Source organism: Malus domestica, chromosome 17 (assembly GCF_042453785.1).
Source record: "Malus domestica chromosome 17, GDT2T_hap1".
In the NCBI taxonomy this organism is placed as follows: Eukaryota; Viridiplantae; Streptophyta; class Magnoliopsida; order Rosales; family Rosaceae; genus Malus; species Malus domestica.
Window position 1 is genome coordinate 14,789,506 of NC_091677.1, and position 17,564 is coordinate 14,807,069.

Below are 17,564 nucleotides of genomic sequence, written 5' to 3' on the forward strand. Positions count from 1 at the left end.
TAACTAATGCTACATATGACTGATGATGCATATGACTGATGCTGCATACTAACTGATTATTAGATGATATGGGGTAACTGATGCTGCATATGACTGATGTTGCATACATATGGGGTGACTAGTGCTGCATACTAACTGATTATTAGACGATATGGGGTGACTAATGTTGCATATGGATATTAGACGATATGGGGTGACTGATGCTACCAGACTTTATGTTTCCTCTTTCCATGGGATTCTCTATTAAGTCTAATCCCTTAATTGAGGAAGATTGACATCTAGATGACTTGTTGATAGTTGTGTGCTAGCTACTTGTTGCACTCCCTTCATTTAAGGAGTGATAGCTTTAGGGTTTACCGGGTTAGTAAGATTTACCAAGGTAGGGTTGCTTGTAACCTTCTACCTCATTATATATCCCCCCTTGTACATTCAATCAATCTCTAAAAAAATAAATTCAAACAAACTTAAAATTTCCACAGAAACAGAGGTTATATTACCTTTGCCGTATTCCTAATTCCAACCTAATTAAATAGGTGTTTGAGCAGATTTGAAAATTACAAGTAAAAAAGTGTGGATGTATAGCCAAGTAAGCTAAGATACATAAATCCTATCCCAACAAAATATAAATGTTATAGACAAACAACATGAGATCTTAATCACACTCAAAGAAACAAAATTCATTTAAAATAAACAGTTGAAACACTAATCGGTGGCCTGCAAAATGACACTAAGCAGATGAGTTCCATAAGAACAAATCAGATGAATATAGCCACCAACTACAAGACAGTGAAAATCTCAATAAATAAAGGGAAAATAAGAAACAAAAAGTAACAAAGCCAAGATGCAGAAATTTTAGCCATAAATACTGAATTTAAAGAACGAACATGAAAAATGTCTATGCATTTCACTTTGTAAGGATTAACCAGCCTACAACTAAAATGAAAATGAAGAAGCATATAAGGTAAGAGCTAGAATGCAAGAGTTATAACTAGAAACACTATGTTCGAAGAACACAACAAGTCACAATTTCACATTGGAAAATTAAGCATATGACAACCAAAATGAAAATGAAGCATAAAAGGTTAGAGGTTCTGAATATAAAAATTGAATTTGTAGAACACTACAAGAAGTCTTCATGTTGAAAGAATTGGTTTCTAACTTGGATTTATACTAGAAAATATTATATAGAATACATACAAAAAAGAGTGTAGTATTGTAAACATTATCACATAACCAATCCCAATGACTCTTTGGTCTCTCATTCCATATGATATCACTTGGAAGCTTAGCTCGTCCTCTCGCAGGTGTTCCACATGACAAGTAGTGTAGATGCAACTGGTGCCTAAACTGAGAGTACAACTTTGCCATCTTCTTGTCAACATATTCAATAATCTTTGGATGGGATAAGTCCACAACAAATAATACCTATTGTTAAACATAAATATATGCAAGTGAGTGCTTGAAATTACAATGAATAAATTGAATTAAATTCAAAACTCACAAGCAACTTCTCTTGTAGTTTCTTCTTTTTTGAAGCTGGGACATTAAACCATCTCTCATAGCAACTTCTCTTGCAGTTTCTTCTTTTTCAAGGCAAACCTAGTCTTGACTCTTGCAACACCTCTCTCAAGAAAGACAACACACATCTTAATGGTTACAGACTTCCAACATTTGAACAAAAACAAAAAACAAAAAGATAACACTTAGTCAGGGGACTAAGAAAAATAAAAACATATATCAACCACCAAGACCAAAATTTTGACTCCAAAGAGTAAAGAAGAATCCAGATTGGAATAGAAAACTCATTGCTAGTATAACTCTCCCTGAAGCAGAGAACAATTCACGAGCAATAAGATCTTTAGCGAAAGAAAATCAGAATATGGGGAACAATTAAAGAAAACAAAAATCCAAAAACAATTAAAGAAATATAGAGAAACAAAGTACCTTGTTTTCAACTGAAAGAACTTGAGAAAAAATCGAACTTCTTTTTCTCCAATTTGATCTTGGTAGTCACCGTCGCTGGCAACAACCAAGTAGTTGGTCGTCGAAGTTAGGGTGAAGGAGTAGATGAAAGGGTGCTGAAGACTGGGAAGAAATGAGAATAAATGGATAGGTTTTGTGATTTGGGGGTTTTGATAATTGCATCTATATTTTTTATTTTTAATTCAATATTATATGTGAGGAATGGCCAGGTGGCCTTCCCTTTTCTTATGTGATGAATTTAACATTGCGTCACTTATTAAAATTTCTTTTGGCGGTAAACTTTTCAGCCCACTTTTTTGTGGCGAATCCAAAAGTATAAGTGACACAAAATATTTTGGTGTCCTGCAAAAATCTTAAAGTGACAATTTTTAAAAAAGCGTCACTTGTTTTACCTATATGTGATGAATTTTCACGCGCCACAAAAAATTCGGTTACTTAATCCATGTTTTTTTGTAGTGTCCCTGTCAACATCATCCACATAATACAACCCCTTCTTCTTAGTACCACACTCAATAATAGCCCGAGTTTGGATATCCTGAAGTAAACAGAAAGTAGGAAACATTTGCACAACACAGTTTAATTGCTCAGTGACTTGGCCCACAAATAATAAGTTGTTGGAGAGTGAGGGCACAAGCAAACAATTATATAAAGGGAGATTAGAAGTGAGTGTTACAGAGCCCGCCCCTGTAACCGAGGCCATACCCCCGTTTGCTGTAATAATGCTATTATTTGGTGGTGCTACCATAGAGCTGAAGAGGGTTTGATCGTAAGGCATATGACTGGTAGCTCATGAATCAATGATCCAACCTGTATCGTGATCAACGGAAGCAATTATGTCAATGCTCATATTACCTGGGTTGGATTCAATGGAGGAAATCATATTTGAAAATCCCAGCAGCAACCCAATATTATCATGATCCAAAGACTGCTCCAGTTCAATAAGTAATTTATGGCCCACGGTGCATGAACTATAGGGGTATTAAGCTAATGAGTCATACAATGAAGCTTTGGGAGAAAGTCATTGAGTATAGATTGAGGTAAGAGATACGGGTTTCAGACAACCAATTCGGGTTCATGCCAAGGCGCTCAACCATGGAGGCAATCTATCTCTTACAAAGATTGATGGAAAGATATAGAGATAGGAAAAAGGATTTACACATGGTCTTTATAAATTTGGAAAAAACGTATGATAGGTCCCAAGAAACATTCTTTGGAAGATTTTAGGGAAGAAATGAGTATGAGTAGCTTATATCCAAGCTATAAAGGATATGTATGATGAAGCAAAGACTGCCATAAGAACTCATGAAGGGAAAACTAAAAGCTTCCCCATCACTGTAGGGTTACATCAGGCTCATCCTTAAGTCCTTACCTTTTTGCATTGGTAATGGATGAGTTAACGGGACATATTCAAAATAATATTCCTTGGTGTATGCTTTTCGCAGATGATATAGTGTTTATAGATGAAACTCAGGAAGGGGTAAATGCGAAGCTTAACCTTTGGAGAGAAGTGTTGGGATCTAAAGGTCTTCGCCTAAGCCGATCAAAGACAGAATTTATAGAGTGCAAGTTCAGTGCAAATGGAGGCCAAAATGAGTTAGGGGTAAGGATCGGATATCAGGAAGTACCAAAGAGCGACCGCTTTCGCTACCTAGGATCTATCTTGCAAAAGAACAAAGAATTAGATGGAGACCTCAACCATAGAATACAAGCTGATGAATGAAGTGGAAGAGTGCATCCGACGTGTTGTGTGACTGCCGTGTGCCATTGAAACTCAAGGGAAAATTTTACAGAACGGCAATAAGGTCGGCAATGCTGTATGACACGAAATGTTGGGCAATGAAGCATCAATACGTACATAAAATTGATGTAGCGGAGATCTTCGTTGGATGTGTGGGCACACGAGAAATGATAAGATTAGGAATGAGGATATCCGAGGTAAAGTAGGAGTAGCCGAAATTGAAGGAAAGATGAGAGAAAATTGGTTACGGTGGTTTGGACATGTGCAAAGAAGGCTTACTGACACTCCGGTTAGAAGATGCAACTACGGGATAGAGGTCCATGGCCGAAAGGGTAGAGGAAGACCTAGGAAAACTTTGGAAGAGACTGTAAGAAAAGACTTAGAGTACTTGGATTTAACGGAGGACATGATACAGAACCGAGCGCAATGGCGTACCAGGATTCATATAGCCGACCCCACTTAGTAGGAAAATGTTTTGTTGTTGTTGTTGTGGTGTTGTTGGCCACATAGTGGGCTGCTGTGCTTTGAATGCCAAGCCCTTCATAGAGGGCAGTTGCCACGGTAGTGGTATTTCCAGACCTATTGGGTCTTGCGGTAATTGTTTCTGGCCCATTGTAATGGGCTGCTATTGCAGCCAAGCCAGGATCGGCTTCGGCCTTCTTTCCCAGTGGGATAACGGCTCCTTCTCCAGCCATCGCAGCAAGCTTGTGTTTTGGTTTTCTGTGTTCCTGGTTCCTGGACGTTCTGCAGGTCTATCCCTTGTCTTGGAATGCAGCAGTACAGATAGTTCTAGGATTGGAGAGAGACCAGGCCAAAAAAAAGGGGCTCTGATTCCAAGATAAAGTTTGTATATTTTGGTTAATTGATTATTCTCTCTCCAATATGGAGACAATATATATACATCCACACGTTGTGGCACAAGGAATAATAAAGGAGAATGTATCCTAAACTAGGAAGGAATCTCTCTAATCTAGGAAACCAAATTACATTCCAAGACTAACTAGTGAATCACGTCAACAAAATCTATCTGATATAATTATTGGTAGACGTAAGAAGTTTGAATTGCTCAAACCGGAAGGAAGTTGGAGGCTATTGGCCAGTTACTCATTGGTGGTCATATTTTTAGATAAAATATAGGGAATTGTTAGTGGCACTACAAATATATAACAATGATCGACTAAACTAATTGATGTTTTGGTCAAGAGGTGTTGAAGAATAGTTATAGCAGCTGTCATTTCCAAATTATAACGGCTAAAAATTCCAGTACATCTTATACACTGAGCATAGTAGAATTGTTGTCTTCGTAGTTGCATGGAAATCTTGAGGGATGGCTGACATGGTCATGGACAGTGCAAAAGCAATCAGAAGTCTACACCAGGATAGAATTATTTGTGGTATTTTTCGGTGTACTTTAATCCCTAGTTTACTCATCACGTGACGGTCAAGATTTTTTATTTGTTACTTCTCACTCAAGAGAAACAAAGAAAGTTAACTCTTGACGTTTATGATGACTCCGTAGTCGTTTATTAGACCTAAATTTCTCTTGCAAAACTACGGATTTTTTTTTTTTTTTGTGTGGATCTGATATCAATAGATCATGTGCTAAACTCTGTCTCACATAAAACTTCGATATATTTTTCAACAGGGCTCATGTGATCGGGCACGTTATAACAGTACTATTAGTGAGTCACTAGGTAGTGGTTTCTTGATAACGTGGAGATGGGGTTTTGAACAGCTGCTAGGAAGCTTACTGTACTGATACTCATTTGGATGAAGATGAGAACATCAAGTTTGGATCTTGTAATACTGTGTATTTCCCCCAATTTTATTGGATTAGTTATAAAAATGAGCGTTGCTATGCCGATCCAACTGTTATATTTCTTACCGGCTTTATAACTTAAAAAGTAAGTGACAAATCAAATGTAAGATGGTAAGAAAATAGACCATGTGAGTACGCAATATTTGAGCAGAAAAACCGAGTACATACCATATTGAACCAAAGGTTTGAAATCATTTATTTTATACTTTATACCAATAAAATTCTTGATTCTATGTAAAACAACTTAATCTTATTAGGTTGGTCAAAGTATGAGAAAATTATTATCGCGATATAAATTCGCTTCACGTAAGACACCCATCTTAGTGCAAAATCCAGTTTGAGGAGAAAACGTTTGATGTTGATCATACTCTTCAATTCGAGATTGCTAAGGGTATATATAAAAGTTCCCTTTTTGTAACCATAAATATAGAGTTCTTATTCTATATATACATTAAAAACAGACTACAAATTTACACTCAAAAGTTAGAGCTAACAAAACCTCAGGTAGCAAAATTGTACTTGCATTTCAAGTAGTCTAGAAATGAATGACAAAAAAGGAAGCTAGCTGCATACTATTATTCTTCTGTACTCTCCCTCTTTCAACAATCTCACGGAGGTTTAGACCTGGCAACAAAAACATGGCAGTTGAGGTCAATTACGGGAAATCTTCAAATAGTGGGGAGAGAGAGAGAGAGAGAGAGAGAGAGAGAGAGAGGCATGAAAACGCTGAAAGCAGTAGTAAGTAGTTTTACTTTACTTGTTCTGTGTGGGATTTGGAGTGCTTGGAGGAATCCTTCTAAAGCTTGAGCCAATTTGCTTATTAGGGTTCTTCTTCTTGTCTGCCTCCAAATCTTTAAGACCTTGTGATGAAGTTGAAAAATCTGCTTCTGATGCAGCTGCCGAATCAGAAGCCAATGGACGTGCTTCTGCTGTTGCAACATTAGGCCACGTCGAAAATACCATGGAAATTGCAAGAGCCAAAGCAGCCAGAATTCTAGACCAACTCTTCATATTTTTGATAACTTTTAGAGTGAGTGAAGTGAAGATGGATATTTTGGAAGAAGCTTATGATTAGATGGGACAACAAATGTTTAATTTATACCAAATTTTGTTTGGAAAAAAAGTTGAAAAAAAAAACCTATCACTCACACTTTTTTTATTTTTGACTATTGAATTGAATAAATTACACAAAAATAACAAACATAATTGAACATGAGTATGTAGAAAAATAAAAAAATTTGTATTTATCGTTTCTCAAAAAATTCTCATTTGGGATCTGATACGAGTGGGATCATGTGCTCAAACTTTGACTGATGAATGCTGCAGATTTTGTTGAAAAAAGATGATGTATTTGTTTTTGGTAATTGGGGTCATGTGATGAGGCACATGATTTTGATATTGATAGTAATATTAATTGTGTTTTGGGAAGCCAAAAGAGTGGTTATTATGTTAATAGTGATAAGGCAGTGGTACTAGAATTAGGACAGTGTTGGATCTGAAGTGTTTAAACAATATGGTAGAAGCTGACTAGAGAGTGTAGCAGTTGGTAGTAGGTGGCATACACACAGCTGTGGGATTGAAGCGTCTCAATCTGCACCTTCTTGAGCTATGCATGGTTGACACTTATAAAAGCATAGTTCATAAACCATGCAAAGCTGGCACCTTTCGGATCCTCTTTATGAAGCTCTCGGAGATCTGTAAATTATATCCGTTCATTGTACATCGAGCGGTCAAAAATTATTTTAAATATTTTTACTGAAAATTTAACTTTCCCCCTCCAAACTCATTTTTTCTAGCCTCTAGCCCATCATATAATATTTATCCGAATAAAACCCAATGATTAGGATCCAACTAAGCAACTTACCAAATTAAGTTTGTGTGTCTGTTTTTATAATTTTTGGATCCCTAATATACCCCCATCTAAGCAAGTATGGAAAGTTCTTGTAATTTTGTTTTAATTGATCACGTGCATTGAATTTGGTGAGGTCTTGTAGCCATGAAATATGGTTCTAGATGGAGGAATTAATTTGGAAACTTTTTTAGTTTTGACAATAAATTTCAATTTGAATATACCTAATTTAGTGTTTATTTTCAACAATATCTATTGCTTAATTTTATGAAAATAATTCACCTACTATGAAAATTAATTTTATGAAAACAATATCTATTGTTTAATTTTATACCTACAGTATAATTACAAGAAAATAGTTTACCTACTATGAAAATTAATTTTTTCAAAACAATATCTATTGTTAAATTTTACGAAAATAATTTACCTATTGTATAATTACTGAAAATTAATGTGCCTACTTTTTAAATTTGTAACAAAATTAATTTACCTACTTCTTTTTATGGTATTAGTATACATAAATGTAGAATATATGTCCGTATATATTTGATCTAATTAGGTTTTGGATTGGAGGAGTTCACACAAAATTAAAAATATATTAAACAAATTAAATGTCTAAAAGAAACGTATAAGAGATTTGGTGGCATGATTTTGTAAATAAACTCAAATTCATGGACATCTTTTATCCAACATGACATCATATTTAAAATTTGGGTTTTATTTAGAAGTTATAATATATGTGGGTTTTTGTCTAGAGTTTAAGAATTGCAAGGATTTAAATCTAAAGAACCCATATTTTTATTTAAAATTAAATACAAACAGGACCTGACAAAAACTTACCACACGATGTACGATGAACAGACACAATTTATGGATCCTCACCAAAAAAGGATCCGGAGAGGATCTTGTTGACCTTGGGCCTGAGGGTGGGTTTGTCACCCATTACCATAGCCACGACGTCATCTGTGGCTGCTGGAATTGGTCGCATGTGCTTCAAGCGAAGTGTTCGAGCCAGTGGGTCGAGCTTGATGATTTCTCATCAAAAGCTAGTTCTGCTTTTTAGTGAGAAATAAAACAGAAATCAAATTCGAAAATTTGGTGAACTTTTGTGCCCTATATTATTGTTGCAGGACAATATTGGTGGCATGGAAGGTCGAATAGGTCTTCTCTAGGAGATTTGCATCTGTTAAGCCATCTTTACAGAACTTAAACAATGATCGGATTCTACAAACTTCAGAGTTGTATTCATTCACGAACTTCAATTCTTGGAAGCGTAAATGCTGCTAGTCATGCTTCATGCAAGTAAATGCCTTTCTGGTGATTAAAACGATCAGCCAGAGCAAGCCAGAGGGTGCGTAGATCCTCCTCAACAAGGTACTCAGTCTGCAGTGCATCATTGATGTGTCTTCGAATGAAGTTCATTGCAATAGCTCTCTCAGTTTCGTAGACGGGTTGTCGTAGGTAGGTTCCTCAATGGTGGCTCTAGTACCCTTTGCAGTAAGGTAGAGTTTCACGTCTTGAACCCATTTCATGTAGTTTCTTTCAAATACTTCCAAAGCGGTTAAATCAAGCTTGTTCAAGTTCGACATATCCCTAAAACGGAGGGTACAACAAAACGTAGTTAGTCATATGGTAATCCATAGACATACATCGTAGAACATTTGGGTTCTGTAGACATGTATTGGTTTAATTTAAGCATGAAAGCTACAGGTTTCATGTGGTAAGTTTTGAATGAAACTTCGGGTTTCAAAGGCACTAAATATGAAATTACAAGTTCAATTTAGTTTTATGAACGATTAGTTCATAAAGGAGATGTTCATGCAAGAACACAGAATGCAATATGCTGATTTTAAGTGTAGTGGATTTGAGTTGCTTAGGGAACTCAAGTGTGAGAACTTCTAGACTATGAAATGATGTCAATGGTTCAAAGTAGAAAAATAAATTATTGAATCGTTAATGTCCAAAAGTGATCTTCAAGTCAATAATTTTGGATTAATTATCAGATTAATGAACTGCGAGTCACTTTTAATTAATTCAATAGATCGGGACCAAACGGGGGTGTGGAAGCAAAATAATGACAGACGGGTCATATTAGCTTCAATTGGTGATAGGCCAAAGTACCCCAAATAATATTTGGGTATGACTTATAATGCGGGAATGCCAGAAATTGACATTGGGTTGAAAAAGAGAACGCGACCTAGCACAAAAAAAAAAAAAAGGTTGACGGCGGTGCGAGGATAGGCCTTGCAGCACGGCTACAGGCCAGTGGGCAAGCCTCTGGGCTATATGGTATGTGTAAGTCCAACAGGAAGTGCTACTGTTTTGGGCAAAAAACAGGGCATAGGTGTAGGCCCATCATGTACTGGCCTGCGAGTTGGTGTAGGGAAGCCCAACCAAGGCTGGGGTCTACTTTTTTGGGTTAGGGAAAGTGAAGCCTAGAAGCATAAGCTTCTGCCTAGCAACAACAAGCTGCTGCAAGTAGGCCTGAGCATGGGACATGAAAAGCCTAGCAGCTCTAGGTTGATGAAGTTGAGCCAGGAACGAGCAAGACAAGGCTAAGAAAGCATTCAGGCCTTCTCAGTTTGGCTAGAGGCTTTAGGTCCGTGATTACCCTATGAGGCCTAGGGCCTGGGTTGTTTGGCTTGAGTAGCAAAGCCCAAAGAGCTGTTGTCGTGTGGTCTAGGGCTTCAAACGACGACGTTCCCATGTTTGCTCCACATGGATGGGCTGCAGGCCAGCTACAGTGGTTGGCGATGGTGCCTAGCGGTGGCGAGCAGCAGCCATGCTGCATAGTTCCTAGATTTTTCTTTTTTTCGACTTTTCTAGGGTTTTAAGAACCCTAAGTTGCTTCTAATTTATTTATATGCTTTGACTCACAAATTCCACATAGAAAAAAAATAATTGCGTAATGCATGAAAAGTATATGTGTATGTATACACACACACACACACACACACACACATACATACATACATACTAGCCTTCATGCACACGCTCACGCGCGTGCAGAAGACATTTTTTGGATCACGGCGTGCTACGCATGACTTACACGTTTTAAATGTATTTATATGCGTAAATTGACAAAAGGAAAGTCAAATATTTGAAGTAAATGAATAATCAGAAGAATAAACTAATTAAAGCAGTTGAATTCACATAATAAAATCAGTCTCTATAGAATTTACGTTAAGAATAGAGAAAATAATATTTAATAAGCAATTGATAGAATCACATTATTGTTAGCCCATTGTGAGACTAAGCTCACCCCTTCCTCCTTATTATAGATAATATCATTTGTTAAAAATAAAATAAAAACAATCATTTGATAACTAATTTAATCACAGAAAATAATATTTAATAAACAACTGATTGAATCACATTATTGCTAGCTCATTGTGAGGTTAAGCTCACCCTCTCTCCCTTAGTGTAGATAATATCATTTGTTAAAAAAAAATCATTTGACAACTAATTTAATCATATTATTATTCACGTGCGAAATACCTTTTTTTTTATAACTGGCATTACACGCCTCTTAAGATGTTTTAAACGTGCTTAAAATAGAAAAATTGAATCACATTATTGCTAGCCTATTATGATGTACTATTTTTTTTTTAAAGCACAAAAAAATTAATTATTAAAAAAACACTATTAAAATTATGAAAATGTCTCTGTCTTATTTAATACATTATTTTGGGATGCCTTTGAAGTTTTTTGTCTTGGGGGCATTTTTGTCCAAATATTTTTTGAAGCTTGGTGACACCAAAAGCACTATTCACCTTTGTAACAATCATTTGACAACTAATTTAATCATATTATTATCCGCGTGCGAAAGACCTTTTTTATAACTATCATTGCACGCCTCTTAAGATGTTTTGAACATGTTTAAAAATAGAGAAATTGAATCACATTATTGCTAGCCTATTGTGTTCTAAAAGACGTTACGCACTAATCAGGCAGCAAGCTGGGGTCTAGCGCCTAAGCGCCTAGGCGGGGGTCTAGGTGGACTAGGTGGATTTAAGTAAATTTATTATATTTTGCGTAAATAAGTGTTTGTTTGTACTTAAAATATATATAAACTACAAAATAGAATGACATATATATTATGAAGTATTGGAACATAATGAAAATATGGGGAACAAACATATAATGTGTGTTCATTTAAGTATTCAACAAGTCTCTTACAATTTATTGAAAAAAATAATATGCAAAATGAAATTTATTTATTTTCTATCTATGTGAGTCACAACTTAGGCAGGTGCCTAGGCGCGTCTGGGCGGGCTAGACGGGTGCTTAGGCGGTCTAGGCTGGCACCTCAGCAAGTCTAGGCGCCCTTTCTTAATTTTCAAACGCCTAGGCATTAATCGTGGCGGTGACCAGCCGTCTAGCGCCTAGTCGGGGTGTAGGCAAGGATTTTTAGAACAACGATTGTGAGGTACTAAATTTTTTTTTTTTAAACAAGCATAAAATTAATTATTTAAAAAATACTGTTAAAATGATGAAAAGGCCCCTGCCTTATTTGATGCATTATTTTGGGATGCCTTTACAGTTTTTTGTCTTGGGGGCATTTTTGTCACAGCCCGTCCCGGAGATGTACGTTAATTATGTTATCGACGGTGTGAAATTACCTAAATATCCTTGGACGTTGAGAATTATTATGGGATGTTGTGGTTTAAACTTAAGATTTTGGACCAATTAGTTATATTCCTCTTTTAGTGGATCCAATTAGAACTAAGTGTTCTCTTAGTTGTGATTGGTGTGCATTTTGGGACCACACACACATCCCTACCCTTTCTCTCTCTTCTCTCCCGTACTCTCTCTCTCTCGGTTTCAGTCTCTCTCTCCTAGCTATAAGTACGGACAAGGGCAAGAACACCCCAAACTTCGCAGATCGAAGGTTTTGAGTGCACCATTGTGTTCCTCGTGGTGCTATGAGTTGATTGATATCCATTTCAGGTAAGGATACTTTTGATACCTCGAGAACCCACGAAACAAAGTTTTATGCACTGTTCACATGGACGTAAAACTACTTGTTTCAGGGAACTTGAAGCTCATAGGGAGCTTTATGAGGTCCTAAAGAAGCTCAGGGTGGTTCATTGGAAGAGTTTGGACGTCGGAGGGTCGAGATCGAAGTTTTTCAAAGTTCATCGGATTATCGAGCTTCCTCAGGTAAATTCTAGTGGATTTCAAGGCTTAAAAATGGTATAACGTGATTCTACATGTTGTTAGCTTTCCAATGGTTCAAATTTCATAAGTTTTGGTGAAGAATCGAGTGAGAACAAAGGTTTTGAAGTTTTACCCAGTTTTCCGGCGACCGGCGACTCGTTGGAGACGAAGACAGAATATTCTGTCAGTTTGGACAGAATATGCTGACGCCGTCAGTTAGTTTGGACGTTTACCGTTAGGATTAAATGGAATATTCCTGACGGCATTAACTGACGCCATCAGTGTGCCTGACACATGGCCGCGCGTGGGGGAGCGTCTAGCCGTGCCATTGTCGGCGCGTGGGGGCGCGTGAGGCTTCCAAAAATTTATCTAAAAATTTGGGGATGATCCTGAGGTTGTGTAGGTCACTGTGGTATATTCATATACCCATTTTGAGCTATGTATGATAAGTTATTAGCTAGTTTTGCCTATGTGCTTTAAAATAACGTTTTTATAGTTAATTCGCATATAGGTGAGACTTGTCCCGAGGACGAGCGTATCCAAGGGTGACTCGAGGGCTACGACCCTTCGACTTATCAGTGAGTGGGCTTTTGGTTTTCAGTATATATTATATACTTGATATTTTTCCCAGAAATATGTGTTTAAATGATATTATGCCATAATGCCATGCATATAAGTTTATAATTCATACATGAATTGGTATGTGATGATTTATATATATAATTGTGGTGTTGTGGACGCTCAGGTAAGCCCAGGTAAGTTATGTTTGGTTATGTTTGGTTATATGAATCATCGATGATGTGATATGTGATTGAATAATGTTGAGCTCATAAAACTGCACTTAGGGTGATTGTGATTTAGCCATAGATATGGCACATGCTTGTTTATTATGTCACCACCCGCACCATATGCTCATATTGGATCCAATTTAGGTGCACAGTCTTGTCGTACAAACCTTATTTATGGTTCGACTCATAGGTGACTAGCGATTTATCGCCTAGCTATTATGTGAGAGTAGAATTGAGCATGATTGTATTACACCCATTATTGTCGTATAGACCTGTTTGTTTGGTTCTGACTCTTGTGCAGTATGTTGCCGTATAGGTCATTGTTTACTCTATTATATCTTGGCATGACATACATATGAAAATGATTATGTGTATCATGAATTGAATTGATATGATTTCATATATATATATATATATGTATGTATGTATGTATATGCTTATGTCTTGATTCTGGGAAAAAATTATACATGTTTTACAGCGAGGAGTTAGTTATGTTGATAAATGAAATGATTTTGTAAAACATTTGTTTTTGCCCACTCACGTTTTCTGTTTTGCGCCCCTCCAGGTTTTAAGTAAGCTTGTTGTTGGTGGCTTGAGGACGTCGGCAGTTCTGACCTATCTAAATAATAGTAGGACATTCCTGGTACTGTATAACTAATACTTATCCTACTGGACTGCACCTAGACTTATGCTCTGAGTAGGAGTGTTTACTGTTGTAACTAACTCCTATCACTTCTTATTTATTAGTGCACTCTAGTAATTTGGTTTTTAATTATTCGTATATTTCTTATCATTATTGTTTCCGCACTGTGCACATGGCTACGTCACTCTCACGTAATAGCCAGCATGCCTTGATCTCAGTCGGAGTGTGTCAATTTTTGTCCAAATATTTTTGTTGAAGCTTGGTGACATCAAAATCACTATTATTGCTAGCCCATTGTGAGATTAAGCCCACCCTTCTCCCCTTAGTGTAGATAATATTGTTTGTTAAAAAAATAATCATTTGACAACTAATTTAATCACATTATTATCTGTGTACGAAAGACCTTTTTTATAACTGGCATTACACGCCTCTTACGATGTTTTCAACGCATTTTAAAATAGAGAAATTGAATCACATTATTGCTAGCCTATTGTGAGGTATTAATTAAAAAAAAACACACAAAAAAACAATTAAAATGACGAAGGCATTTTTTTTAGTCACGGCGTGGTACACGCGACTTACACGTTTTAAATGTATTTATATGTGTAAATTTACAAAAGAAAAGTCAAATATTTGAAGCAAATGAATAATCTTAGATCATGCTAGAAGAAACCCCTCATAAACCAATTAAAATAGCTGAATTCACATAATAAAATCGGTCTCTATAGAATTTACATTAATAATAAAGAAAATAATATTTAATAAACAACTGATTGAATTACATTATTGCTAGCCCATTGTGAAGCTAAACCCACCTCATTCCCCTTAATGTAGATAATATCATTTGTTAAAAAAAAACAATCATTTGACAACTATTTTAATCACATTATTATCCACGTGCGAAAGACTTTTTTTATAACCGGCATTACATACCTCTTAAGAAGTTTTGAACGTGTTTAAAATATAAAATAAAAATATTTAATAAACAATTGATTGAATCACATTATTGTTAGCCCATTATGAGGTTAAGTCCACTGTCACATCCCCGCCCGGGTCCACCACATCCCGGGACCACTTCACCACCATAGCACGATATTGTCCACTTTGGGCCCCGACTACGCCTTCATGGTTTTGTTTTTGGGAACTCACGAGCAACTTCCCAGTGGATTACCCATCCTGGGAGTGCTCTGGCCTCCTTCTTGCTTAACTTCGGAGTTCCTACGGAACCCGAAGCCAGTGAGCTCCCAAAATGCCTCGTGCTAGGTAGGGATGAGAATATACATTAATGATCACTCCTCTGGACGATGTGGGATCTTACACTCACCCATCTCCCTTAGTGTAAATAATATCATTTGTTAAAAAAAATATATCATTTGACAACTAATTTAATCACATTATTATCCGCATGCGAATGACCTTTTTTATAACCGACATTACACGCCTCTTAAGATGTTTTGAACGTGTTTAAAAATAAAGCAATTGAATCACATTATTGCTAGCCTATTGTGAGACACTAATTTTTTTTTTTCAAAATAAAAAAAAAAAACAAACCACAAAAAAAAATTAATTATTAAAAAAATACTGTTAAAATGACAAAAATGCTCCTGCCTTATTTGTTGCATTGTTTTGGGATGCCTTTGAAGTTTTTTGTCTTGGGAGCATTTTTGTCCAAATATTTTTGTTGTTGGTGACATTAAAATCACTATTCACCTTTTTCATTGGCTTTATATATGTATAGAAGATATATATATATATATATATATATATATATATATATATATATATATATATATATAAGGAAAATATAAATATAGGGGTTCATGAATCATGAGGAATGTTTTCATGCTTCATTGACGTTTCAAATATCTTACTTTATTTTAAGCGTACCTGATTAGCAGAAGAAAATAAATAAAAGCCTTTGAATTTTGTGGGAAAAAACCTCCTCCTAGGATCCTTCAGTTCCTTAACTTCTGGCAAGAGTATATTGATAACGTATTGTAAGCCTATTTGATTGAACTGTATTTAGGACTAGAGAGGGAGAGGGCTGACAGTAATTGAGAAAAGAGAGATTTTAATTATAAGGTGCGTGTTGTATCACCTGATTGTGCCTTTATTTATAGTAGTACGATATGTTAAATCTTTACCCTTATAGAATTACAACTCTAATAGAATAATAAATACTAAAGGGACTATTCAAATATGTCCCGAGATACACTAGGATTTACACAATCACATTCATATTCTAAATATAACTGCAACAAATAATACAATATAATTGAATTTTAAGGGCAATATACTAAATAACACACTATGCGTTTTTCATGTTCCACACCTTTACATTTTTTGAAACAAACCATACCTTTAAGTTAACTCCATTTTAACTAGGGGTGGGCACGGGCCGGGCCGGGCCCAAAATTAAAGGAACCGGACCGGACCCGTTTGTAAATAAAACGGGGCGGGGCGGGGCGGGTTTTGGATTTTTCAAAATAGGATCCGGACCTAACCCAGCCCTTTTAAAACGGGCCGATTCCTACGGGTCCCCACGGGTCCTAAGGGTAACCTTCAAACGTTGCATACTCGTCGGTGGCGGATCAGCAATGGCTTTAAAATCAGAGGAGACGATGCATTTCTAGCTGCCATCAAACAATTTGTTCGTCCATGGTTTTGAATCTGCAACATAACATTTATCAAGCGCTCGATGGCTTGACAATTACAACCGTAATCAAACAATTCAAAGCTAAAAGTACTGAAGACCAACAGTACATCCACAACAATGAAGCATCCACTACGATAATCCATGCCAAGAAACCCAATGGTTTTATCCACTAATTAAAAAATCAAGATGGCTCAAGCCGAACTGCTCTTAGAACAAACGAATTCATAAAATACAAAGGGTATGTTCAATGAAAACCCAAATTCTCTTAGAACCCACAACAAAAAACAAAAAACAAAAAACAAAAAACAAAAAACAAAAACAAAAAAAACAAAGGGCATTTTCAATGAAAACCCAGATGCTCGAAAGTCTAAACTCCACAACAAATTCAAAAAAAAAAACCCATCTCAGATTTCCCACCATACCTGCAGATTAATGAAAACCTAGATGGGCTAGATGCCAAATCTTGCAGAAAATTAAGATCTGAGATGAGACACTGGAAGACTAAGAACAAAGGGCATAGTGGTCGATTTCAATTTGCTTGGCGCTGACGATGGTGGTGTTTGACAATCTCGAGGCGCTGATGTTAAGGATCTTCATCCTCTTTGCTTGGGACTGTAGAGTTCGACAATCTCGATTTCAATTTGGAAGAAGATGAGATGGTGATGAATTTTGATTTTGATTGAAGAGTTGGAAGACGGACAGGGGGAATCGAAGACAGTGAATTGGAAGAAGATGAGATGGTGATGAATTTTGTTTGACAATCTCAAGGCTTTCGTGTTGAGTCGGTGAATTGTGATGGCTTTCGTGAATGAATGGGAGAGACAAGAGAGAAGTCTGACTCAGAAAAGATCCAATCAAACGGTGAAGTGGAGGTGTGATTAAATCCAATCCAATAATCCAACGGTAGAAACGGTTTGGGCCGAGCCCC

At 36.4% G+C, this 17,564-nt stretch overlaps 1 non-coding gene across 1 annotated transcript; it reads right to left on the reverse strand.

The window, feature by feature from the left end:
* Positions 1 to 5,885: 5,885 nt before the first annotated feature.
* Positions 5,886 to 6,587, reverse strand: LOC114822755 (uncharacterized). The gene is made up of 2 exons (XR_011577686.1): positions 6,298 to 6,587; positions 5,886 to 6,164 (listed from the first exon to the last, which is right to left on the reverse strand). It is a non-coding gene; the product is annotated as an uncharacterized protein (transcript).
* Between the last annotated feature and the right edge of the window lie 10,977 nt (positions 6,588 to 17,564).